This window comes from Pantherophis guttatus, chromosome 3, assembly GCF_059756535.1.
Source record: "Pantherophis guttatus breed Tessera chromosome 3, ASM5975653v1, whole genome shotgun sequence".
NCBI classification, from domain to species: domain Eukaryota; kingdom Metazoa; phylum Chordata; class Lepidosauria; order Squamata; family Colubridae; genus Pantherophis; species Pantherophis guttatus.
In genome coordinates this window covers 133780158-133807433 of record NC_142065.1, presented here as the reverse complement: position 1 = coordinate 133807433, position 27276 = coordinate 133780158, and positions in this window count along the sequence as shown.

Genomic DNA, 27276 nt, shown 5'->3' with positions numbered 1-27276 from the left:
ACAGCGCGAAAGGCTGCTTCCTGACAAAGTGCAAAATGCAGGCACAAAACCTGCACAAACACAGGGTGAACCTCTTTATTGTTCAGTTTTCTGTATCTATTTTTAAAAGTATATTTTTAAAAATTCCCACGATATCTTTTAATCACTGGATTAAGTGTGATGTAATACTTTCAATTAGATACATTTTACTGCTGTTATTGTTAATTATGCAACAATTCCATTGTTAGATTTTAAAATAAACTAATTTCTTTTGACATCTACTTGCGGATGTTTTCATTAAATTGAATGTTTCAACACTCAGGAGTACAAAAAAGAAACCATTGTAAAATAGGCCGAAGATTTATTTTCTTTGCTCCACTACCCATGACTAACTTCCTTATCAAAACGGAGACTGCTATAACATTTATATAAATTGTATCAATATGTTTGTAGGAGGGACGTATATCTTGGCTGGAACGCAAAAAGTTACGCTAGACACTTCCTAGAGCTCTCCCATAACAAGCAATCCTTTAATACTCAAAAAATGGTTTTTCAATCATGGGAAACTTGAGAATGATTTCATTATAATATAGCCTATTAGAATTTCCATGGATGTAAATCATCATTCAGATTTCAGTGCTGTACAACTACAAGAAATAATAAGCAAGACATGCAGTAGTTGATTGACTAGTTTATATAAGAATTAATGGTTCAGCTCGTTTACAGGCAAGTAGATGCTAACAGGTAGTGGAGAGCAGATATTGTTACTGGAATTAAATGCTGTGAACTCAGCTTACATCACCTCTCCTTTAAAGATCTTGCCTTCCCTTAAGTTATCTCCCCTAACTGCTTAAGATAGAGTATATAATTTATTTGATACTCAACTGAGTTTATTTGCTTGTCAGATAAGAGCCAATTATGGGATGATCCTAACTTATCTAAGGAATGTTATTAGAATTATTGTTATTAAGAACAGTGGTTGCGCAGTGGTTAGAATGCAGTACTGCAGGCTACTTCTTCTGACTGCTGGCTGCCAGCAGTTCAGCAGTTCGATTCTCACTGGCTCAAGGTCTACTCAGCCTTCAATCCTTCCAAGGTCTGTAAAATGAGGACCCAGATTGATGGGGGCAATATGCTGACTCTGTAAACCGCTTAGAGAGGGCTGTAAAGCACTGAGAAGTGGTATATAAATCTAAGTGCTATTGCTATTGTATAAATTGATAGAAATATACCCACACTAAGCTTTTCATAGCTTACTTATGATATGCACCTTGAATATCTGAGACTTTTTATTTTCATACAAACAGCTCCCAATTCTTGTTTGTTGCCAATACTTTGAATTTGCACAGATAACTTGCTGAATTTCAGTACCACCCTGATTATGTGTCAGTTTGAAGAATGACCATGCAGGAATATAGTAGAAGCTATGTATAAGAAACTGACATTTGTTTGACAGATGGAGCATGATATAGTTATATACTTCTGTCTACACCTGGCATTCTCTGAATAGAAGGCTACCAAAAAAGTGTGCGAAATAAATTTATCTACCTAAAACCTGGAGTATGAAAGACTGTCAAGCTTTGACTATAAATTGCAATTATTTTTTAAAGTTTTTCTACTAAGCATCTTCCTTTTTCTCATTCTTGGATAGTCACACTTAAATTTAGAATCATAAGGAACTTAATTGTAGTTCCTATTGGCTAACACACGTTGGTTACATGGCTATGAATGCTGCAGAAATAAGTAAATAACTAAATATCAGAGATCCAGATTATTCGGTGGGAAGGCAACAGTCATTGCTTTGGGATCACAGATTACACTTCAGATTTAAAAATTTTCTTAACTACAGACCTGGAACCATATGCATGCAGACAAAAAATAGAAAGGAGATAGAATTAATGGTGCAAAGTCAGATACAAAGATGGGATTTGTAATTATCTATTATTGTGTGTGATTAAGACAAATAAGATTCATTTTTCCCTTTGCTTCCCTTTCCCCTTCTCCTCCCTCTCTCCCTCCTCTTTTTTTTTCTATTTTATTTTTGCTGCTCAGTATATTTAAATAATGCATCTGTCTTGTGCCAAGTAATAATGCAGTTTTAATTGTGCTTTTCAACCTCTGCTGCAGGAGTTAAATTACAGCAGATTAAACATTCAGATTTGATTCCAACTGCCACTGTGACGGCATAAAATGCCAATAAGATAAAAGAAAAAAAAAGATAGTAATTGGATCCTTAAAGTCAATTTAATAGGACTATAGGAGTATATTACTTTTGTTTGTTTGTTTTATGCCTTATGCTATTTCCAAGTTTATATGATATCGATTGCTGCAGTAGAATTGGTCTAGGAGAATATTTTCTAGCATGCACAATGTTTAACCATGTGAGAGAGTATTATTTTATATAGGGAGAAAAAGAACAAGAAATATCTAGCCCTCAAGGTATCTAAGAAAATATTAAAAACTTCATTTTTGCTAATAAAGAAGCATTCTTGTTTTAAAAAACCCTTGAAACTTGTTTTGATATTTATTTATTTTTATGTATTTATCAGATCCCCCCCCCCACTTTTCTTACTTTCTAAGTAAATCAAGATGGTGAACATACCTAATACTCCTTCCTCTTATTTTCCCACACAACAATAATCCCATGAGGTAGATTGTGCTGAGGGTGACTGCCTAAAGTCACTCAGATGGCTTTCATGCCTAGTGTCCTTAGGCATGAAATAGTGTCCTAGTTTTTAGCCTGCTGCCTTAGCCTCTACACCAAACTGGCTCTGGTGAGATTGAATATAGAATAGAATTTGGCACAGCCCACTGGATTAACAACTGAAAGAAAATATATAACTGGTGCAAAATCAATGCAGTTTTCTGACTGTTGGTCAGAAATGAATAACAGGCTGCAGTTCTGCACTCTATAGTTAGGTGGCATCAGAGAGTTAGTCTAATGCCATTGGCCAAATACAGTACCAGGAGCTGAAAGAGTTGGGCAAAAATGGCTTTTCAAACTTCTTTATCAGAAACTTTATTTTTGGTTAGCCCAAAGGCCAAATCAAAATACAGAATAAAACACAAAATATTATACAATAAAACCATATGCAAAAATGGAATGCAAAAAAAGCAGATTAAATGAAAAGGATAAAATAAGGACTATGATACAGTGGTGAAATCCAATTTTTTTTTACTACCGGTTTTGTGGGTGTGGCTTGCTGGGCGTGGCAGGGGAAGGATACTGCAAAATCTCCATTCCCTCTCCATTCCTGAGGGAAGGATATTGCAAAATCTCCATTCCCTCCCCACACTGGGGCCAGCCAGAGGTGGTATTTGCCAGTTCTCCAAACTACTCAAAATTTCCACTACTGGTTCTCCAGAACCTGTCAGAACTTGCTGCATTTCACCCCTGTTATGATATCCTATTTCTATGTCACCCCTACAATTTATCCTGACTCACATCTGCAGATCTCAGCTGAACTGTTTTATTCAAATAAAGGGCTGTATTATATGTGATTTTTTACTTTTGACCACACATGAAATGCACTGTTTTAAAACAAAAGTTACAATAGGTCGATCATTTAATGTGTGTTTCAAGATCGCCATCTCTCTCTTATAACTTCTTCATCAAATATTGTGGATACAATAATTGGAGGGGTGGTTATTTCTCTAAATTGCTCTAAGGGAATGAGGTATAGCCCAACCCAAAGTGGTAGAGAGCACTCTGCTTTTAAAAGCTTCTTAGGATGATTTCCCCATGATTCCTTACCTTGTGATTCATCATTTAATGAAACCATGAAAAGACAGGAAGGTCACAGGGCACTGGATTGTATTGAGGAGGTAGGACATTTGCACGTGTATCTTTTAATGTGTAAGAGCAAGAAGGTGATATTCCACTATGAGAATTTCATCAAAATTACTTTCTTTGAAATAAATTTCAAAGAAAACCATTGAAAAAGAAAACAAGAAAGAACCTTACTGCTTAGTTCTAGCCATCTCTGGGCCCTTCTGCCCTCTTTCCACTTCTTCTATATTCCAATTCACTCACCTTTTACTGAGCATAAATGTAGCAGAAATTCACTCCAGATGGAAAAGCAAAGCAAAAGGAGGAATGTTACCAAACCTGAGGATTAATGATCTACCCCATGTGGATTACATTGCCACTAAGGTATCTTATCCAGATCTGCATACTCACCATTCAAAAACTTCATCTAGCACTAAAAAAAAAAAAATCAATGAACTGTGCAATTTATGTAAGAAGAAATAAACTGAAGTCATAGCAGATTGCCAGAAACGTAGGCATTAAAAGTGTAATTCCTGGTATTTAAAAAGAGAAAGAACAGTAGAAAACTGATTTGATAAATGAATGTGTTCTCAGTATCTGTTGACCATGTTTCATAAAAATCTCTCTGGTCCTCTGAAGTTAATAGCTGTTTAATGAATGCATTCTTATAAAGTCACATTTTGCAGCAATCCTGTTATTGACTTCATAGTGTTTTATATTTTATTTATAAGCTCATAAGACTTACTATGAATAAAGTTATTACAAAATGCACTCTGTGGAGAAATAAGACGGTTGCCTATCTTTCTTTCCTTCTGTTTTTAGTAGAGCTTGGCAGTACTTTGGATCTTTATTATTTTTCCGGCTAAAGAATGGGAGCTCAGCAACTTCTTAAAATGATGGAGGTGAGTAGCTAGTTAGTGTAGTAATCGAATTCTTATTTTGGTGAAAGTCCTCCAGACATTTTGGAGGGAGACTTAGCATGTCTATTGATAGTTAACTGTAAATAGCTGGCCCATGGCTGCAGCTCCTCCTATGAATGGAATTAACTAATAGGGAGAGGTGCATGAGTCCAAGGAACTTTGTATGTATGAACTAAAACAGGAGAAAAGAAAAATGAATTGATGAAATAATAGCTATGGTGTCGAAGCATTAATCAGCTTCGTCCCCCCCCCCCGGGGAAATTGTAATTAATTAGAGGTGAATGGATCTTGTTTTCCATGCTGTATACTTTCAAAGAAAGAAAACCAGAAATATATATTCTAAGAAACATTTTATTATAAAAACAAACAAAACTAGATAACTACATCTTTTGCCGAGAGGTCATCTCAGAGACGAACAAAAGAAGTATAAATCAGGAAGTTAGAAAAGAAAGAATGTAGACATGTGCAGTAGTCCGATGTCTCACAAGACCAGTTTTATCTCTGTTACTATAGATAAATTCTCTGGCAGACTACCGTACTGCTCAGAATGGATGCTCAGCTGGCAAACAAATAACGCAGTGACATACGCAGATGTCAATCCTTTCAAGAATTTAGCTGCCCTTCTTCCGAAACTTTAGTTTTCGTTTAGCAGCTTCTCTTTAAAGTGTGTAAGTATCAGGAGAACCCATGAATGCCATCTTCTATGCCAGTGATGTCTAACCTTTTCCAGACTGAGTGGCCAAAGTGTGTGCATGGGTGAATGTGCGCATTGCGTCCAACCCCCCAAAATGCAATGTGCACATGGCCCCTGTGCAAGGGGCCTGGCCTCTGTGAATGTGCTCCCCCACACATGCACATGTGCCCTCAGTGTGCACCCCACCCCCCATGCATGCACGTGCAATCCCCCTGCATGCACCATACCCCCACGCATGCACTGCAGAGACCCAAAGACCAGCTGGCTGGGAGGAGGCACAAACGCATGTGCAGCAGAGCTGAGCTGGAATGACAGCTCGCATGCTCACAGAGAGGGTGCTGTGTGCCACCTCTGACATGCATGCCATAGGTTCACCATCATGGTTCTATGCAAATGTCCATGAAGAAAGGAAACTGAAATTACTATTGTGGAAAGATGGAGGAAAATTGGTGAAACAAATATAGTTTGGGATTTTTGACTCTGAAGTGTTCTTTTTTAAAACAATAAAGATTAGATAAAGACTAGTTTAGTAAATTTTAAATCTATGAAGCTATTTATAGATAAGATAGTGTTCTTATACACTGAGCATTGTTTCTATAACTTCATTACCAAGATGGTACTTATAGATTCTGTTGGCTTTGGCAAAAAAAAAAAAAAAATCAAAATTGTTTCTGTATTCTTTCAGAATTCATGTCTCTTCTTGGTGGAATAGAAAAGTTGAGAAATCATTCTGCATTGAAATTGCATACAATACAGGTAGAGAATTTCTTTTATTTTTTGTTCTAGAATTTAATAGGACTAGCAATGTCAAAGAAATCTATTATGAATTTTCCAGCAAAGTGGTATCAGTCAGAGTATATCAATCAAAACCAATCATGTAGGAAGAACCATGTAATTTTCAGAGTCCACTAGTATTTGTCTAACATTTTTCAGTCCAAAAACTACACAGAAAAAAGCATATAAAAGTGCATGTAGTCAAAGTAAAAAAAAAAAATGTTTAGACTAAAAGCCCCATTTTTATTTAAACTCATCCATTAAGTCTTCAAATTTGGCCGCTTTAAGACTTGTGGACTTCAGCTCCCAGAATTCTCCAGCCAGCATAGAGTTGAAGTCCACAAGTCTTTTAGCAGCCAAGTTTGAAGACCTCTGCATTATCCCTTCAGCTGATCCCCAAGTCCTATTCCCACAGTGGAGCCTTCTCTACCTTCTGTTGTAGTAAGACCATTTCACTTTAACTTAGGGTGCTTCAACACCAACAACATCTCTACTGCCCAATTTCTGATACTGCCCAATTTTTGACTCTGTCCCCCAATTGTCTTCTCTTTTACCAATTTTAAAACACAGTGAACAAAACTATGACAGACAAGAGAGAGAAAGAAAAAGCATGAAGTCAAGATGAGTAAGAATTTCTACCAGCTGCTGAACAAATCGCCTACAAGGTCTGCATATCTCTAGCAGTGATAGACTAGCTCTGATGTTGAAATAATAGAAAATACTTGTAGCTTGGGTTTTAGATTTTGGCAGTGGTTTGCTCTCCAAGCTTGTTTCAATTTAGTTTCTGAACATTTCATTACCGGATTAGGTAACAGCAGCAGCAGGATTTTCTTGTCCTATTCTCCTTAGCTTATAAATGTCTTGTGTGCCAGTGTGGTCAGCTGGTTGTGTGATTGGTTCTTCGTTTGGAGCTATATTTAAATTCTGAACAGTTCTGATGTGATTTTTACTTACAGTGAAACTACTGATCGGTTAACCTGGATCCTAGACAAGAAAGGTCTTGTGAGCTCAAACATACCAAGATTTGATTCTAAATTGCCATAGAAAAGTCATTGATTGTATCAATGAATTAAATAAAATTAAATAACAAGAAAACATTTGCCCTTTTTTCTTAAGAAAAAAGGGCAAATGCTTATTTAGGAAGAACAGAGGGAGGGTCAGCGGATTTGGGGTAGGGGTTCCATCACATCCTGGACATAAATTGTTTCTACCCTCAAAACAACGCTATAGGGCACTGCATACCAGAACAACTAGACACAAGGACTAAACAACTCACTCTGCTAAACAACTAATTCTCACAACACTGTCAAATTATTTACTAAGACTGTATTATTATTATTATTCTCATCCTTCCTATTACCTACCATATTTTTTGGAGTATAAGGCACACCTTTTTACCCCCCCAAAAGGGGGTCAAAATTTAGGTGCATCTTATACACCAAACGTAGCCCTGCTCACCCACTGGCCCCCACCCTTTGGCCTGTGCCTTGCAGCAGTTACCTTCTTGCAAGCAAACAGCAAGAAAAAACAGCCCCTTTCAGCTTCAGCATAGGTTAATTAGCACAAGTTGATTAGATCGGCCTCCCGACTCTCAGCTGATTTGCTCTCAGCTGTTTTGCGCAGGGCTCTTCTGCTTGCTGCAAAGAGTGCTGGAGCAGATTTTTTTCCCTAGCTATGCTGAAAAAACAAAACTGAAAGTAAAGCAGGCTCTGCTGCAACATGACAAAATGAAGCAGAGAGAGATTTCTTTTTCTTTTTCCTCACCAAAAAAGGTAGGTGCAAACAATGGGAAATTTAGGGCAAAAGAGGAGAGTTCAAGATTTTAAAACACAAAAGAAAAAAAGCTCTATTTAACTAGGGAATTGCAATAATTGAGATACTATTAATTGTATATTGTGTTGAAAGCAGAAATGGTTAAGTTGTGGTTTGGAGGAATATATGGGGAAAATTATTTGGTTTATTATTATTGGTAAATGTAATTAATTGATTTGTAAGAAATTGGATTGCATGGAAATAATTGGAATATTCATGTTCATATTGATTTATATACAAAAAAGATAGTTATATAACGAATTGATTTATATAAAAATGTTGAATTTGTATTAAACAACTATAATATTACATAATTAACCAATGTGAGGATGGATATAAAAATAGATGACAATGGGAAGGGGTATAATATAGAATAGAAGGGAAAATTGAATTTGATTAAGATTAGAGATGAGAATGAAGGGTAATATTGGTTTTTTAAAAAAAATAGTTGAGGAATAAATATGGCAAAAAGGAAATATAGAAATTGTAAATTTAATTGAAATGACTAAACACTGTTTAAATTTGTGAACCAGCCAAATACTCTGTTCAAAGAAAATACATTGTATGTTTGCATGTGTGTCTAAAAAATAAAAAAAAAACTTTAAAAAAAAAACAACCAAAAAAGGTAGGTGCATCTTATACTCCGTTGCGTCTTATACTCCGAGAAATACGGTAAGTCCTCCCACTTATGACTACAACCATGTTGCTTGTATTTTTACAACGTTTTGTTCTGTTTGTTTCCTAGTATGAATTGATTGCTTATTAGTAACCTATGATGATCACTAAGTGTTGTATCTTATGATTCTTGATGAATGAATTTTATTTTTCTTTATGTACATTGAGAGCATATGCACCAAAGACAAATTCCTTGTGTGTCCAATCACACTTGGCCAATAAAGAATTCTATTATTATTCTTTATAGAGCCTTATTAGCCTCCTTCCATAGGTGCTCTAAACTAAAGGACAAAGAGGTGCACATGAAAAGAGTTGGCTCTTCAACCTAGCTGTATGCCAAGGTATTGAATACATGGCTTTTCTCTCATCATGAATGCATTTCTATTATTAAGAATTCTTTCAATGGAGTCAGAATGTTTCCTTATTTTACAACACGGGTGTCAAACTCATGGCATCACGTTGCGGTCACATGACGTTTTGTGATGTTTTTTCCCCCTTTGCGGAGCTGGGGTGGATATGGCCTACATGTGATGCATCTGGCCTGCAAACCACCAGTTTGATACCCCTGTTTTACAACATTATTGAAATGGAACTGGCTTTTCCATAGATATATTCTGTTTCCAGTGCTGTCTTTCCAGTTGAGCAGAGGTCAGATTCTAGTTGGTTCAGTGAAATTTCTCACACTGTTTCCTCCATTCCCAAAATAAAGAATTTCCACAGATTTTCAATCTTTTTTTTTATTTTATTTTATGCAAACAGAATTATTACTGGGCAAATCAGTCAAATTTGATTTCACACAGTTTCTAATTTTTCCAGTCTTTTTTTTTAATACTAAAACTAAATAACCTGGTTATGCAACACATTTTCAAGCACATTTTTCCTGCTGTATTGATTTTTATATGCCTCGTGTTCATAATTTTCAAGAACATTACTGAATGTAATGCATTTTTATGTTCTTTCTACAAATAAATACATGTTAGCACATTTTCTCCTAATCTAAGCAAATACATATTCCTAATATATATTCTATAAGAAGGACAATGTATATTTTTCTGTCTTTTAGGATTGATCTGCATGACCTGCTTGCAATTATAGGTCACCAACTGCATCTTCAGGGCAGGAATGCCTGACACTGTCAACTACTTGCTTCTGTCATATTGAGGAAACCATTTTCTTATGTTTTCCTGCATTGCAACCAAAGTTGTGTTTCTAACTTTTACCTACCCAACAAGTGCAGTCAAATTCTGCTGTGCTTCATTTTATTGTAGGCAAACATCTCCAATGCAGTTGCCTACTGTATGCTATGGCAGGAATATCCTGTTCCCTTCAACCATTGGTAGCTGTCGTCGTCGTCCTCCTCCTCCTCCTCCTGCTCCCTAACCCCTTCCTGCTCCTCATCCTCCTCTTTCTCCTCCAAATTCACAATTGAAATTGAAGATTCCCTCCTCTTTTCCCTGAGGTTCAGTGGAATGGTGGACCTGTTGTATGTCATAAAAACTGGTGAAAGCATAATCTTTCTTTCTTTCTTTCTTTCTTTCTTTCTTTCTTTCTTTCTTTCTTTCTTTCTTTCTTTCTTTCTTTCTTCCTTCCTTCCTTCCTTCCTTCTTTCTTTCCTTCCTCCCTCCCTCCCTCCCTCCCTCCCTCCCTTCCAACAAAGGAGACAAGATGGTATCAAGTATGAGTGGAGCTATCAGAGGAGACTAATAAAAAAATGAAAGCTCTCTTATTTTATTCATTTTACTTATGGAACCATATCTCCCTGGTTAATTCTACTCATCCTATCTGATTCATCAGGAGGGACATGCTGTGGGTGCCATCAACCAAAGTGTGTGTCAGAGTATGAATATTAATGGACTGGAATAGATCAGCCAATGGGGACTGAATGGAGACATGGTAACAAGGTCAGCCAATGAATAGGCATGGTAACAGGCTCAGCCAATGAGGCTTATTTAGAAACAGAAACTTAAGTCTGAAGTCTGGGCATGGCTTAGGCAACTGAGTCTGTGCAGAAGCTTAAGTGCCCTGTATAGAGGAGGCTCTCTTTGTATTAAGCTCTGTGCTCAGCTCTGAAATGAAACCAGCCCGGACTTGTCTGCCTGCTAAAAATGAAACTGAGAACTGATCTCTCTATTTGTTACCAGTTGAAAGAACTCTGCTATTGGTATTGTAAAATTTACTTCATCTGTTATTATGTATATAAAGAAGTTAATGAATCCTGCTGCATCAGTCTGCCGGTGTGTGCTTTCTGGATTTGATTTTTGCAAGAAACTCTGACAATGTGTCAGGTAGTGGGTACAACAGCCTTGTTCTGCCAAGGCACCCACCCTCTGGAATATTATCCCTCTGGACAATAGTCAACAAGCTTACTGTGGCATATAGTGTAATAAAGGTCACCATGATAGATACAATAAAATAAAACACAATAAAAAGCAGAGGGTAGAATTAGGACTGCAATTCCTATAAATCCCAGCTGATACAAGCAAGATAACAGACTGTAGAATTTGCAATCTAAAACATTCAAAGATATGCACTAGGCTCTCTATCCCAAGTACTAAGTGTCTCAATCAGTGGTGTGTTGCTACCGGTTCTCCCCAGTTCTTGCGAACTGGTAGTGGAAATTTTGAATAGTTTGGAGAACCAGTAAATACTACCTCTGCCTGGCCCCGCCCCCAATCTATTCGCTGCCTCCCAGTCTCCCAGCTGATCGGCAGGAAAAAATCTGGGCTCACTTGACAAAGAAGAAGGAAAAAAAAACAAGACACCATCGCTTTAAATTGAGAAGCCAAGAAGCCTCCCAACTGATCGGCTAGAAGGAAAAAATCAGGGCTCGCTTTTCAGCCAGGACATCACTTGGCAAAGAAAAGAAAAAAAAAGACACCGTTGCTTTAAATTGACAAGCCAAGAAGCAGCTGCTGGAAGGAGGTTTTTACTTGCAGTAGCAAAGTGACATTCAGCAGTTCGTTTCTGGGTCAACTGAACAACAAACTGGATAAGAAGAGGGATTCTTATATGGTTCTATGTTTTTGAAGTTTCGGGGTTTGTGCAACATGGACTTTATGTTTCTAAAAAGGTTTGGGCGATTTCCATTGTGAAATATCCTGTCTTGAATGAGTTTTCTGCCTGCTTCTAAATGGAGCCGAATTTCCGGCTTCCACCTTCTATTATCTCTAAGCACCGGTAGCTGTTTTCTTCTTACAAAGTTTCCTTTATGCAGCTGGCAGGAATGTGGAATGAGTATCAGGCAGGTTCCTTGTTAGCAGCTTGATTTTTCCTTGCTTTTCTGGGAGCCTTTTCTTATGAGTAATATTTTATTTGGGGAAATGAAGAGGGGGGAGTTTGATTCTTTCCCAGAGCAGGTTAGTGGGGTGGGGAGGGAATGGGGATTTTTGAAGTAACCTTCCCCTGGAGTGGGGAGGGAATTGGGATTTTGCAGTATCCTTTCCCTGTTACGCCCATCAAGCCACGCCCACCAAGCCACACCCACAGAACCGGTAGTAAAAAATTTTGAAACCTATCACTGCATAAGTCCATCTTAATATGCTATTCCTGGTATGTGATGTTTTGTATACATACAGAGAAAGAAGCACTCTTGTAATCTTTGACTTTTAGGCTTGCTGTCAAACATTAGCCATAATACTAATGACTGTTTTGAACAATATGCAGGTTGTATTACACAAATGGCTATTTTATATGTGAAATTATGACTGAAATATTTCTGCATCTATACTGCATCACACTGTCAGGAAATTTCTCCTTTGTTCTAAGTTGCTTCTCTCTTTATTCAGTTTCCATCCATTGCTTTTTGTTTTGGAAAATACATTCCCCCCTTCTTTCTGGCAGCCCTTTAAAAGCCTATTGCCTATCACACTCTTGGGCAAAGCATGTGAACCATTTCCTCCTTTCAGTGGTCCATGAAAGTGCATCTATAATATGTAGATAATAAAGTTGAAAAAAGGTGAACAACATTTTTACAGAACTATAGATACGTTGAGGCTGGGTGTGACAAGGAATGGCTGGGAGGGGAGGGGCCAGGCAAGGCACCCCTTGACGTGAGTGACATTGAGTTGGCCATGCCTACCCAGTCACATGACCATCAAGCCACACCCACTGTCACATGACCATGAAGCCATGCCCACAAAATAAGCCACGCCCACAGAACCGGTAGTAAAAATGTTTAGAACCCATCCCTGGCCTCAATAATATTGGTAAAAATAAAAAAGGAATAAATCTTTATTTTAAAGTTGGTTTCTGGGCAAAATATTACACAATTAAAACAAAAAATATAAAATGAAACAATTAAACACACCTACCGTCAATTGTGTCATGAAAGTTATCACAGCTTAACAAATATCAAAGAATTCAATGGTGTGCAAAAGTTTTAAATAACGTTTTTCAGACATGGTCCAGGGGACCGTATAGCTTAAATCACTTTAGATTTAATTTAATATCACGAAATGTATCAATCTATTTAAGGTACATTGAAAGATTCTCAAAAAGGTACATGATTTATCAAATATATTCCTTTAATGACTTGATAATTCTGTTCAGATTTATGTTGCTCATGAGTGTTCTCATTCAGTTACCTGAGCAGCAGATTTTTTTAAAAAATACATGATTAATTTAGCAGCAGAATTTATTCTCTAAGCACCTATGTATAAATACTCTAACAGCAAGAGTCATGCTTGATTGTGAGCCATATGGTTGCCAGCCTTTTAATGCAGAAGCATCTGTATTCTTAGACAAATGGGACATCTTGCAAACATAATTTGCAAAGTTTATTTCTCTTCATCTTTGGGTTTTTTCTTTTCTGGTAATAATCCTCCCTTTTGTGTTTCCAAGTTTCAGAGTAATGTTTCTTGTGCCAAAAGAAGCATATGGGAACAAACCTTCTGTTTTAATAATATTTTTTTTATTTCTGGAGTGACAGAATATTCTGCCACTGTGATCAAAAATTTAAAAATGGCTAACTTAAATAATATCCTGAAGGTCTGTCAGTGAACTGAATTAACCTTCAGGTTAACAGATTTTGGAAGGGTCATTTTGTTGTGACAAAGACTTGAACAAAGCATTTCTTCAAAGCTGTATTCCAAAAGAAGGTGCCCATGTCTTTCTACGAAGCAAGCACGTTGTCTCTTCTCTTCGATCCAATGGTTGGCAGAGGTTTTTATGTACATCCAACACCTGTTCAGAAGCCTTTTTCAGATTTTCAAATTGTCAGAAGAAGCTTCAAGATGAGGCAAAGGCCTTTTTGAAGAGAATCACATTGTCTCTTTTTTTTGATGAGGAGAATCAAGATGAAGCCAAATCTAGATTTAGCCTTGTAATTTCACTGAACATTAGATTAAAATATGCAGAAGACCACAAAGACACATACAAGAGCTGCATAAAGCAGGAGAACCATTTGGTTTAAAAATAAACTTTAAAAAGAGCCAGATTATGTTTCATAAATTCGCCAAAGAAAGAAAAAATACATATTTGGAGAAGAACTAGACATAGTAGACCATTACATATAATTTGGCCACTGGATCTCAGTGGAAGGTGATTCAAAAATAGGAAATTGAATAGCATGTTAAATGTGGTTGGCAGGCACCTGGCAAGCTAAGCATAAATTTTCAAGAACAACCTCCTCCTATGCCTGAAGAGAAAAGTTTTTTATCAGTGTGTGCTACCTGTTCTAACATATGCCAACAAAACATGGATACTAACCTCAAAATCGATACAAAAGCTATGAATGGTGAGCCATGGAAAGATACATGCTCGGCTTCATAAGACAAGATAGAAAGACCTGCACATGGATTAGAGAACAAACTAAAGTATATGTTATCATCAAGAGAGTAAAAGAATTGCAATGGAAAAGAGCAAGTCACATAGCAAGCAGAACTGATGGCAGGTGGACCAAGATACTCATAGAATGGATCCCACTTGATAAAAAGCATCCACAAAAGAGACTTAAAACAAGATGGAGCAACGACATCAGCAAGTATTGTGGGCCCAACTGGCAAAGGAAAACTCAAGACTATATTGGTTGGAAACATGCAGAAGAGGCCTTCATCCTGCAGTGGATAGACAATGGCTAGGATGATGATGGTGGTGGTGGTGGTGGTGATGCAGTGTTGCAGATGGCCTCTGAATTGGTGGGATACAGACAACAAGGTAATTCTAGATTAAAGGTTGTAGCAGAACTACCCTAGTGCTTAAAGCATGCCAACACCATATCTTCTTCTGAAAACAAAAGTCATTTTTAAAAATGCAAATATTTGCATTGGCAGAAGGTGGCATCATCCATCAGTATGGCCTAAGGGTACCATTTACAATTGAGCTGTCTCTGGGTTCTGGAATAGTTGGGATAAAGTTTAGTTTAGTTTAGTTTATTCATACTTATATGCCGTCCTTCTCCCGAAGGACTCAGGGCGGCTCACAAAGATAAAACAACGGAACAATAAAATTAATACTAAAATAATCCAATTAAAATCCCCAAGAAGTTAAAACTAAGACTCCCAGCAAATCAGGCAATTTGTTGGAAAAGCCATGTCTTCAGGTCACCGCGGAAAGAGCGGAGGGCCATCCGGAGCTCAGTGGGTAACCCACTAAAGATGACATGGCATTTCATTATCATACTAAGCCAAATGTTCCAACACTTACTATTAGTAGCCTTAACATTACTAGAGAATACTGCACTTAATTAAGCTTGGTGACCATTCTATACCTTCTCCATATACCAAGAATCACTAGGTGAAAGCTTGGATTGAGCTAAACCATGATAGGTGGAAGAATTCATATTATTTGGGCCCAACTAGAATATGGCATAGGAAAGATGCCCTATCAACATTATTGTGTTAATTAATATCTGGGGTAGATAGCTTCATGCCCTTTGCATGTTTTAATTCTCATAGTCCATTGCCATTTTTCAGATCAATGAGAAACAGATGAATATAAGAAAGAAGGTTGATTATTCCAAAAGGGAATAACACAATAGATATGTACGTATGTAAACAAAATAAAAATTAACACTTAAAAGGTATCTGTTCCATTATCTCTTTTAGCTTAGCCAAACAGTAAAACTTACAATAGCAATAATTTCATCTTAACATTGACTTAGAAATGTGGGTAATTGGAAAGAGCAATCCATATGGATACATTTGTTTTCATTTAGCAGCTATTCTTCATCCAAGTATAGAAACAGATTGCTACATATTTGATAATCTTCTAGGATTAAGACCAGTGGTGGGTGGCTCCCGGTTCCTGCGAACCAGTAGTAAAAGTGGCGGGAGGCTCCCCCCACCCACCTGGACATCATAATGGACACTCTGCATGCATGCTCCCCTTGTGAACCGGTAGTAAAGGTAAGTAGAACCCACCCCTGATTAAGACCTTTTTAATTTCCCATACTATAACATACTGGCCAGGAAGACAACATCTCATACGGAATGGATATAAATATGGAGGCTGACTTTAACAGCAGGCAAGACATATTAGTCAGGAGAGTAACAAATACTCGTGTTTTTTTTTTTTAAAAAAAAGGAGAAATGAAGTACAATATCTGACTCCATCCAGATGCAAACAACAAGGATACAAATTGTGATGTTCTGGACTTGGTATTTACCAGTTTATTAGAGCTGATCGTTACATTTTCTGGACTTTTGTGACCTAGATGAGAATTATGATGTCTAGTGCATCAATCTGCTATTTGATGGCTTGTGACTCAGTGGAGCCAGCAAAGCTGATCATTGCACATTTATCATCCCATTGCTGGTTATAAATATATTGTAATATTAATGTAAAATAATGTTCTTCAACCCATACAAATCTCTGGTTTTAGCTACAAAGTAGCTTTCTCGTCTGTTCTATCAGCTTTATTTTGGACTAATTGTTAACGTAAGTTCTTTGGCTTAGAGCAAAGAAGAAGGAGTAGAGGAAGAGGATATGAAAAAGGCAGCATCTAACTCAACCTTGCCTAATTTCAGTAAAATTATGCACGATTAGATCTTGGAGCAATGTTAGTATTTCAAATTGTAAACATTTACTGAAGGAAGGTCACAGGAATCAATCCCCCTATATTAACTCTGGGCATGTTAAATAATGATATAATTAATTAGATAAGTGCTTTGGACCTTCATAATACAGCAGCCCCCACCCTTTAGACTAGCTGTAAGTGCTTCATCAATACTTAGATCAATGCAGCATTTTGGTATCACTGTCCTTCCATTCAAACTGCACTAGAGATAATGGCAGGCTTTGACTTACCAACAAACAATAGAACATTTTGAAGAAAAGAATCTATTGTAAGTCCTGAATCTTTACAACAATGGGTAACCTTGAATCAAAGAGCGCTTATGATTATTTACTTAAGTCAATTCTACAATGTTGTCTGTTTGATCATTTATTTATTTATATCAATTTCTATGTCTGCCTATCTCAGCAACACGACCCTGTGTTATACGGACTGTAATGCATTTAATGGATGTATTATGATGGAGCCATGTATAAAATGGACAGGGCTTCAATCAGTGGTGGGATTCAGCCAGTTCACACCACTTCGGGAGAACCGGTTGTTAACCTTCTGAGCAGTTTGGTGAACTGGTTGTTGGAAAAAAAACATAAGGGCAGAGAACCAGTTGTTAAATTATTTGAATCCCACCACTGACTTCAATCATGAAACAATAGCTGTCATCTTGCAGTTTCTGAAACACAGAATGTGGACATGCCCCTGTCTGTTATTTCTCAGTAGTTAAATTTCTGAATAATCTCTCTCTCTCTCTCTTGATTAATGGAATAATCCCTTTCTCTTTTGATTAATAGGAATGAAGTACACAGAGGGAGTATCATGGCAATAAAATAAGGAAATAATAGGGAGACTGCTGAAAAAAAAAACGCCTGTTAGATTAAGTTCATCCTCTCTCCTCCCCATAGCGAGCCACAGAGGTAATCTGAGTTTCAGTTTCAACAACATACAGAAATATGTGTTAAACACAGGAAATAAAGAAAAGATTAGGAAAAGAAACTAGAGTGGCTCCGTCCTAGCTCCCTGGGATATAAAAGGGAGAGAGGGAATGGGGGGAAAAAACAGCTAGGCTTGAAATATCAGCTATTGAAGGTAGTCTGGACCAGTCTAACTCACTATGCAGTTGTAGTGATAAAATGAAATAAACCCTCAAGCACATTACCTTGAACTTCCAGAGGAAAATACTACTATTAATAATGATAATAATAGTAAGGAAGACTATTCTTACTATGAGACACAAAGAAATAGCTCATATCATATAATGGATATTGGTATAAGGGCCATCAATCATCAGTGCTTAGTTTACTATATATATATATATATATATATATAGTAATATATATATAACTATAATATAATATAACTATATTAATACTATATTAACTATAATGTAATATAACTATATAATATAACTATATTAATACTATATTAACTATAATGTAATATAACTATATATATATATATATATATATATATATATATATATATATATATATATATATATATATATATATATATATATATATATATATCAAATATGCTACCATTCTGAGTTTCTGCTTCTGATAGTGACATATCTTTGGCAGATTCTCTGCACACCCCAGGCTGTCTCATAACCCTGATAAAACTGATGATGATTGTGGCGCAGGAAAAATGATAGATGGGCTACCTTTATAGCAGCAAGTTTCAATTCACTGATGCAGAATTAATGGATTATACATACTTGTTCAAAGAAAGGTAACTGTTGCTTTGAGTGGAGATCAGCATGGTTGAATGAACCATCATTGATCACATAGAAGAGGGAGGGCATGACTTTTATCAGTGTTATTGACTCATATATCTCCCACAATCAAACACTGAGTGGGAAGTGGGAACAAATCCAGTGATAATCTTATAGAAGTGTGCCAGAGTCTTTTCTGAAGTCAGACTCTTTATTGAGAAAGTGCTTTTATGACTGAGAGCAGGCTTACACCTTCAGTTTATGAAAATCAGTTCCCGTTTATTTATTTCTAAAGCCATATGTGCATGGCAATATTTACATGTAAAATCAGGCATCATCCATTCTTTACAACACCCCTTTTCTATCTTTTCCCTAAAATATAGCCTTTTTTCCCCCTGGGCAATCAAAAGAGTCAAACTGCACATTCCCTTATTACAAAGCCCATAGTTACTGTATGTACATTCTTTTCTGTTAACATGATAACACAGGAAACCTGATCCTGTATCAATCTCTATTATAGTTGCAGATCAGCGGTGAAATCCAAATTTTTTTACTACCGGTTCTGTAGGCATGGCTTGGTGGGCATGGTGTGGCTTGGTGGGTGTGGCAGGGAAAGGATATTGCAAAATCTCCATTAGAAGGATATTGCAAAATCTCCATTCTCACCCCACTCTGTGGCCAGCCAGAGGTAGTATTTGCCGGTTCTCTGAACTACTCAAAAATTCCTCTACTGGTTCTCCAGAACCTTTCAGAACCTGCTGGATTTCACCCCTGTTGCAAATCCCTTTCAATAGAAACTTTAGCCCTTGCTATCCTTCCAATGTAGATTAAAATGTTCACATGGGGGACTTCCGCTTGGCTCCGCAAGCTTTGAGGACGCTCTTTTACGAGGGCCTGATCCCTGGTTCTGTAAAAGCCCCAGAACAGCCAAAAAACTGCTGTCTGGAGGCTTGGAACCCTCTCCCCAGGCAAAGGGGAGAGAGAAGAGTCGACAGGCGGAGGTAGAGCCCCCCAAGTGCACTAGGAGAAATCCTGGGGCGCAAAGGGTGTGGGCTCCCTATAGAAGCCTGTCAAGCTACTCCGGACCAGAGACGACTCCGCTAAAGCGGAGCTAGAAGCTGTGACCAAAATCTGCTGAAAATCAATGGGGGGGATTTTTAACATCTTTACTTTGATAGCAGACAGAGCAAATCAGGAGAAAACAAAAGGAAAATTTGCAAGTAACACTTTAACTCTGCTTTTAAATGCAGAAAATGGCACCTGAGGGCGGGAGGAGGAAACTACCAGGGAAAGTGCTTGTTAAGGCTTGTTAAAGTTTGCAACAGTGATACAGCTACTGGATTGCACCCTAAGAAAAAGTTTTAAAGGGGAAGCAGCCAGGAAAAGAATTTGGTATTGAGGAAAAGAATTTGGTACTGATTTTAACTAAAATCTGGTTTTTATACTGTGTGGAAAAGAGTTGAATTGTTGTCCTCATAGCTGGATAAATACAAAGTGGCTGAAATATGGCTGACAACAGGGCTGGTGAATCAGCAAATTCCCAAGCCGTGACTGTCCAGGCTTTTCAAGAACTTCTAGACTTTTTTACTTCAGCCTTGTTGGATACAATCGAAAGGGCTGTTTCAAAAAACAGCTCGGGAAAATATAAGCAGTTGTTAGAGGGACAGCAGGAAATTATTCAGAGAAATTTGTTTTTGGAAGATCAGGAGATGGACAGGATTAAGACACTAGCTGGTACAGTTGAAACAAAGGTTTTGGTGGACGTTTCCATTCAAATGACAGAAAAGCAACAAATAGTTTCTTTTTTGCAAGCTGGCAATCTTTATGGCAACAAATTTTGGCTATATGGACAAAGAAATGGACTGAATACAAGCAAGAAGAGACGAAATGGGGATTTCAAGTTAGAAAACGCGCATCAACCTCAAATCACCATTTTAAAAGTTTCAAAAATAAAACTGGGGGGACTGTTGACAGAATTTATAAAAAAAAGGATTGGAAAAAATATAGAAAGAAGAGAAGAACAGAAGATTAAGGAAGATATCTACCTGTGGATTTTGAAATTGGCATCGGGCAAATATGTGTTTTAATGGCATTAAGAGATTTTTAAAATGTTTAACATAAGGTTATATTATTTTACAAGATATATGAGATAAATTGTATAAGCTTTTAAGATGTCTAACTCTTTGAAGCGAAGAGGATTAATGTTAAATTCCGAATTTTATTGCAAAATAATAATTAGTTTTGGATAGTTAAGGGTTGCTCTCTAAAAAGTTAGAGGTATTAAGACGGTTAATTGAAAAATTGAAAGACACCCTCCTGTAGATTCTGAAATTTATATTTGGTAAATAAGTGTTTTAAAGGTATTAAGAGATTTTTAAAATGCTTAACATAAGACTATATTATTTTAAAAGATATATGAGATAAAATGTGTAAGATTTTAAGATGAAAATTTTTTCTTTTTTTCTTTTTTTCTGGAATAGAAATGGAATTTATTCATGATTTCTACTGTTTGTAAGACTGCTAAAGTATCAAATTATACATCAAGAAAAAGTTTTTTCTTTTTCTTTTTTATAAGTAGGAAGAATGAATTTAATTTAATTGGTTTTGAGAATTTATAAAAGGGAGGTTGATGAATTGGAGCAAGGGAGTTAAAGAACATGCGGGAGTTTTGAACTTTATAATTTGTTAGTTTATTTTAGTATATGTTTGTTAGATGTTATACCCTGTTTTTGCTCTGGGAAGTCAGGGGGTGGTGGGGAGGGGGGATAAGGGATGGGGGGGAAAGGTGATGAATAGAGAAATGTTTTAGTAGAAGAAAGTATATTCTATGAGTAGAATACAGGAGTTGCTCAGACACTAAAGGAGGAAAATATTTCACAGCAAAGAAGTTAGAAAGGAGAGAGGAGGAGGGGGTAGGAGGAGGAGAGGGAGGGTGAGGAATGGAAGAAAGGAGAGGAGGAAGGGAAGGGAAGGAGATAGGGGTAGGAGTGAAGGCAAGAAGGGGGAAAAGAAGAGAGAAGTGGGGGAAAGGGAAAGGAAGTAGGATGAGGTGGGAGAAGAGGTAGCAGAAAGTAGGAGAGAAGAGGAGGGAGGGAAGGGAAAGAAAGGAGGAGAAGAAGAAGGTTTGTTGTGGAATGAGGGAAGAAAGAGAAGAAGAGGAACTCCGAATGTAATTAAAATGTCTTATTTTAATGCTTTCTTTAAGGGAAACATGTATATGTAGGATTTCTTATGTATAAGAAAATGTACAATTTATGTGGGGAAGGGGAAAGGGTGGGGGGGAGAAAATTGTTTGAATTTCTTATAAAACTTTTCAATAAAAAAAATAAAAAAATAAAATGTTCACATGGATCAAAGCTTCTTAGTCATTCAAATATGAGATGATATTTTTGGGGGTCTCTTGGTGATTTGCAGTATGTGGAGAACATCTACATCAAAACCACCACCTGGAACAAAGTTCAATGGTCCCCTATGAGCTAAGCTTCAAGTTGGAATCAAATACTCCAAATTTATTTTGCATAAAAGGAAAACAAGTAGTCATAGCTGGCTGTATAAATTAAAAGTAACATGCTGTTTGCCTCTAAGAGTAGAAATAAATTTGCTTTGGGAAGAAACACTACAGTGAGAAAAGGTTTCTTCCTCTCTGCTGTTTATAAATGCTCACTTTACTCAAGACACTCAAGGCTGGAATCTAGAATTCCTGGAGTAACATGTTTTAACTTTAATGAGATTATTTTGAGAAAAGTGATTAGCAGTTAAGAATTTTAGTATTAGGCTTTAGGTATTCAAGAATGCATACAAACAACTGTTAAGCACTACACCATTTTATTTCAATTTTAATGAGAATATTAAGTGTAGATTAACTTCAAAGTCAAATCTAAGCCTGCATAAAATATTAGTTTTCTTAGGAGGAGTGGAGGGGCAGTAAAAGCTCCATGGCGAGCCTTTGAATTTAAAATTGTGAAAGGTATTGTGCAAACATACCATTCATTAAATGAGTAAACATTCCAGGGTTAAAGTGATAACATCACAGAGAGTAGAAAAGGTTACCTACAAATGAACATTTCAGTATCGAATTGATTTTTAGAGAAGAAATAATGGGAATAGGGACCAAAGAGGAAGTCAATATTCTACCCACAGTGTTGTGGGTATTTAATATACTCAGTGTTGTACTTGTCATCAGCCTTTGCATTGCAACAAATGTTGGTATTAAAATTAATAGGAAAGCAGAACAGATACCTGATGTAGTCACTCTAAGGATCTCTTTTCGACTTAAAATCTATGAATTTATTTAGTACATGAAATGGGAACAGACGATCTCTAGCCTCGCTTTCCCATTCTATGAGAGAGAAAGCAATTCTACACTTCTTCACAGCTTTTTAATTATTATTTTGCACTATTCACTCATGTGGGTCACAATCTATGAGAGGAGGATTGTTCTATTCAAGTATGGTTCTGAATGTTTTCAATATTTATGCAAGTCCAGCAGACTTCCTGACTGGGAAGTCATGTTCCAACTCCAGTTAATTCAATCTTCTTTTTTCTCATAAGACTATAATCAACAAATAGAGTGAATAAATGAATAATTACTTAACAACTACTAATAACATTTATAGGAGTAATTCTAAGGAAAACATTCAACATGCAGATATCTGGAAAGAGAAATATTTCATGTTATATATTACTGATATGTGATTAGCACATGAAGGAACAAATCAACTCACATGCATACTATCACCATACTAATTCTAATAACTTAAAATGAAAATTTGACAAGTCAAATAAGTAAAAACAAAAACTGAAAACTTGTTGGGGGGGGATTTCCATCTGTTCTGGATCATTTTTGTAGGACCTTGGAAAATGGCCTATACACCTTGATCCTAAACTTTCACTAGATTGCCACGTGATAATATGGGTTACATGTTTGTTTGTGGCAATTGCCAGCATTCCTGAATGAGTTGGCTTTGCTACCGATATGCTTCTTGGCTTGACTAGTACAATGTACTCACTGAGTGGGAAGGCTTGAATATTCCCAGTGGTGGAAAATGTGAGAACTAAGCTGCTAAGTGGTGCATGGAACTAGGCTAAAGTAATGCCAATTGTGGAATGCCTTTCTAATTGCTTTGCAGGGACAGTTTAAGGTATTGTGTTTCACACTTAAAGCTTTAAATTACTTGGAGCTTGATTATGGAATCCCAAAGGTGTTTTTTCAAGAGGCAACTGGACTTTCTGGTTTTTCTTTGAAGATGTTTTGCTTCTCATCCTCTTGGATGAGAATCCTTTTGCTTCTCATCCTCTTGAAAAAGCACCTTTGGGACAACCATGACCTGGATGACTGAGAATCTCCATAGACATTGCCTATGGAATCTTGTCTAGATTTTAAAATACTCAAAAGTTGTCTTTTTAATTATCATAACAGCAATCTTCTTCTCAGATGGGGCATTGTTAAGGAAATTGTATTTGGTTATTACTCTCTCTATTTATGAAATACAGTGCTTTTTAAGCAGGCTATAATTGAATTACTAAAATATCTTTAATTTCAATCTGGTTTTAAATTGTTTCACCTTACAAATACTGCTAATTTGTATTGTACTTTCTAATATTGGGCTTCATCATGGTCAAATAAAGACAGAAAAGAAAAGATGAAATTTAAATGAATAAGTGATTGCCTGGTTCAAATTGTCCAGATATTTAGATGGAGGCAACTCTGAACTCTGAAAGACAGAGGCATCTTTAAATATTCAAACTAGATGCTTGCTGGAGAGCCAAGTTTTTGAAGATATATCTGACAAAGCAAATAGACTAGGACAGGACGGAGTCAAGATGGAATCAGGGGAGGGTCAAAGAAATCAGCATAACTTGTCTCTACAAATTCAATCTGCTTCCTTTTAAATAATGAACAGAGCATTAGGTGCACAGTTTATATTTTTGGGCTTTGGGTGAATCTTGTCCTGCTTTGAAAGGCAAACATAGACATAATGAGTTGTATGCAAAATTCTAATCAGATAAAGTTTTCATTGCCTGCATCTCACTTTAGTAGATTTTAGATGCAGACAAAAACCCATTTGCAATTTCATGCTATTTTATATATTAAAAAACTCTCATTAGTCATTTATGCATGACAGACAACATTTTACACATGAGCAAAATTCCATTCATATTTAATAGACATTTTGATATAATGAACATCTTCTCCCCTTATTATTTTCTATCAAATCAAGGGATTATTTTATTATTTAAAGTGTTAATTTGAGCAACAGTTTGGTTTGAGAAAGGCATAAATATAATTGCGTTGACTTTCACTTTCGACAAAGCCTGAATCTAGGCTTTGAAAGTAGGGCAAATAGGAACAACGTAGGATTTTTTTTTTCATTTTCTCTAATTTGGTTTGCTCTGATTCCAAGATCTCTATGAAGTTCCAATCCTGTCTACCTGGAGCCCTGCTGGTCTCCAGATGCTGGCCCAAAAATTATTGCAAACAAAATTGTGATGTGTGAATAAGGGAATTAAACTTCTTTTTTTACACTTGCTTGCATAACATATTTTGTGAGGGAGAGGTTAAAAGGAAAGTATAGATTTATCAAAGCAGACATGACTCCTAAGATCAGACCATCATCAATCATGCCAATCTCAACCTTTTCAACATGTAGCTTGGTCACAGAACAAGGCCTTCTGGCTACTGATTAGAAGAGACTGAAGACAGAAAGAATGGAAAAGGTCTTAGAACATCCTAGTGCAAAGGATAAGTAGGAGTTTCAGCAGTTCTGTGGATGGATTCTGGTTACAACAGTCAAAAGTCAAAATAAAAACACAGGTAGTCCTCAACTTATGGCCACAATTGGGATCAGAAAACCAGTAATAAATTGTTGCAGTTGTAAGTAGAGGTCCACACATGACTTATCCTGTTTTTTTCTGACATTTTTCACAATAGTCATTAAGTGAATCACTGCAAGTGTTAAGCAAATGTAATCATTAAGTGAACAGTGCATTCATTAAGCAAACCCATTCTTCTGAATTGCATTACAGCATTGCATGCAGCATTGCATGGTAAAAAATAGTCCTAAATTGCAAACACATGACCATGGGATGCTGCAACTGATCATCAATAAGAGCCAGTGCCGAAATGGAAGTCACATAATTGGGGGGCACACAACATTTTAAACTACCAGAAGTCTGTAAAGCACCCATTCTGAGGCCATTGTAGCTCCTAACAGCTGTAAAATGACTAGTCGTAAATTGAGAACTACCTGTATAAGATTTATGTGTCAGATCACACTAGATTCAGAGTACATGTTGAGATTTATCATGGGAAATACCAATCTTGATGTTTCCTGAAGCATGGCCAGAAAAACCTCAAGACATATTTCCCTCCCTTTTTAAGGTAGCTCCTGAATGATGATGATGATGATGATGATGATGATGATGATGATGATGATAATAATAATAATAATAATAATAATAATAATAATAATAATAATAGTAGTATATAAAGTAAAGTAAAGTAAATAGTAAAGTATATAAAGTAATAATAATAGTATAAAAAGTAGGGGTGAAAGGGAATCGCCCTGGAAAATGCCTCGTTTAAGTGAAGTTGAAATTAAACGAGGCATTTTCCAGGGCGATTCCCTTTCACCCCTACTTTTTATACTCTCAATGCTACCACTGACAATCATTTTGAAGAAGATGAACTGTGGATACGAACTTGCAAAGAAAGGACTGAAAATCTCGCACTTGATGTACATGGATGATTTGAAGCTGTTTGGTAAAACAAAAGCTGAACTGAATTTATTAATTGAAAACACAAAAGAATTCAGCCAAGACATTGGTATGCAGTTTGGAATTGACAAATGTGCAACAATAGCAACCAAAGCAGGCAAGATCATAGAAGAGGATGGAATAGAACTAGAGAATGAAGAAATGATAAAGGCAGTAAAATCAGAAGAAGGCTACAAGTACTTGGGGATTTTAGAAGCCTCTGACTTAATGCATAATAAAGTCAAGGAATTAACTTCAGCCAAGTACATTCGACGAATTCGTAAGATATTAATGTCCAAATTGAGTGGAGGAAACATCATAAAAGCCATAAATACCTGGGCTATACCTGTGATTAGATACTCTGCAGGAATAATTGACTGGACCCAGATGGAGTTAGACAATTTGGACAGAAAAACAAGGAAGCTTATGACAATGAATCATGCCTTGCACCCTAAAAGTGATGTTGACCGATTATATTTACTAAGAGCAGAGGGTGGTCGAGGACTCCTACAAGTAAAGCAGACTGTGGAAGAAGAAAAATGCAGCTTGAATGGTTACATCCAGAAAAGTGAAGGACCAATGATTAAGGAAGTAAATAAAGGAGGCCTTTTAAAGACAACTAAAACAAAAGCAGAATATAAGAAAGAAGTAATTGAGCAGCGAGCTGAAAATTGGAAACACAAAGCTCTGCATGGCCAATACTTGAAAAGTATTGAAGGCAAAGCTGACCAGAAACTAACTTGGAACTGGTTAAGATCAGGAGTACTGAAAAAAGAAACAGAAAGCTTTATTTTGGCAGCTCAAGAACAAGCCCTAGCCACAAACTGTATGAAGGCAAAAATTCAACATGTTACCACCAACAGCAAATGCCGCCTCTGCAATGAAAAAGAAGAGACAGTTGACCACCTGATCAGTGGGTGCAGCAAAATTTCACAAACTGACTACCTACAACGCCATGACCGTGTTGCTAAAATCATTCACTGGAAATTGTGCCAGAAGTTTGGATTTGAGTACAGCAAAAACCACTGGGAACATCAGGTTGAGAAAGTTTTAGAGAATGAGAAACTCAAGATCTTGTGGGACTTTAGGATTCAGACTGACAGGCACTTGGTCCACAACACACCTGACATAACAATAGTTGAAAAGAAAAAAGTATGGTTCATTGACATTGCAATA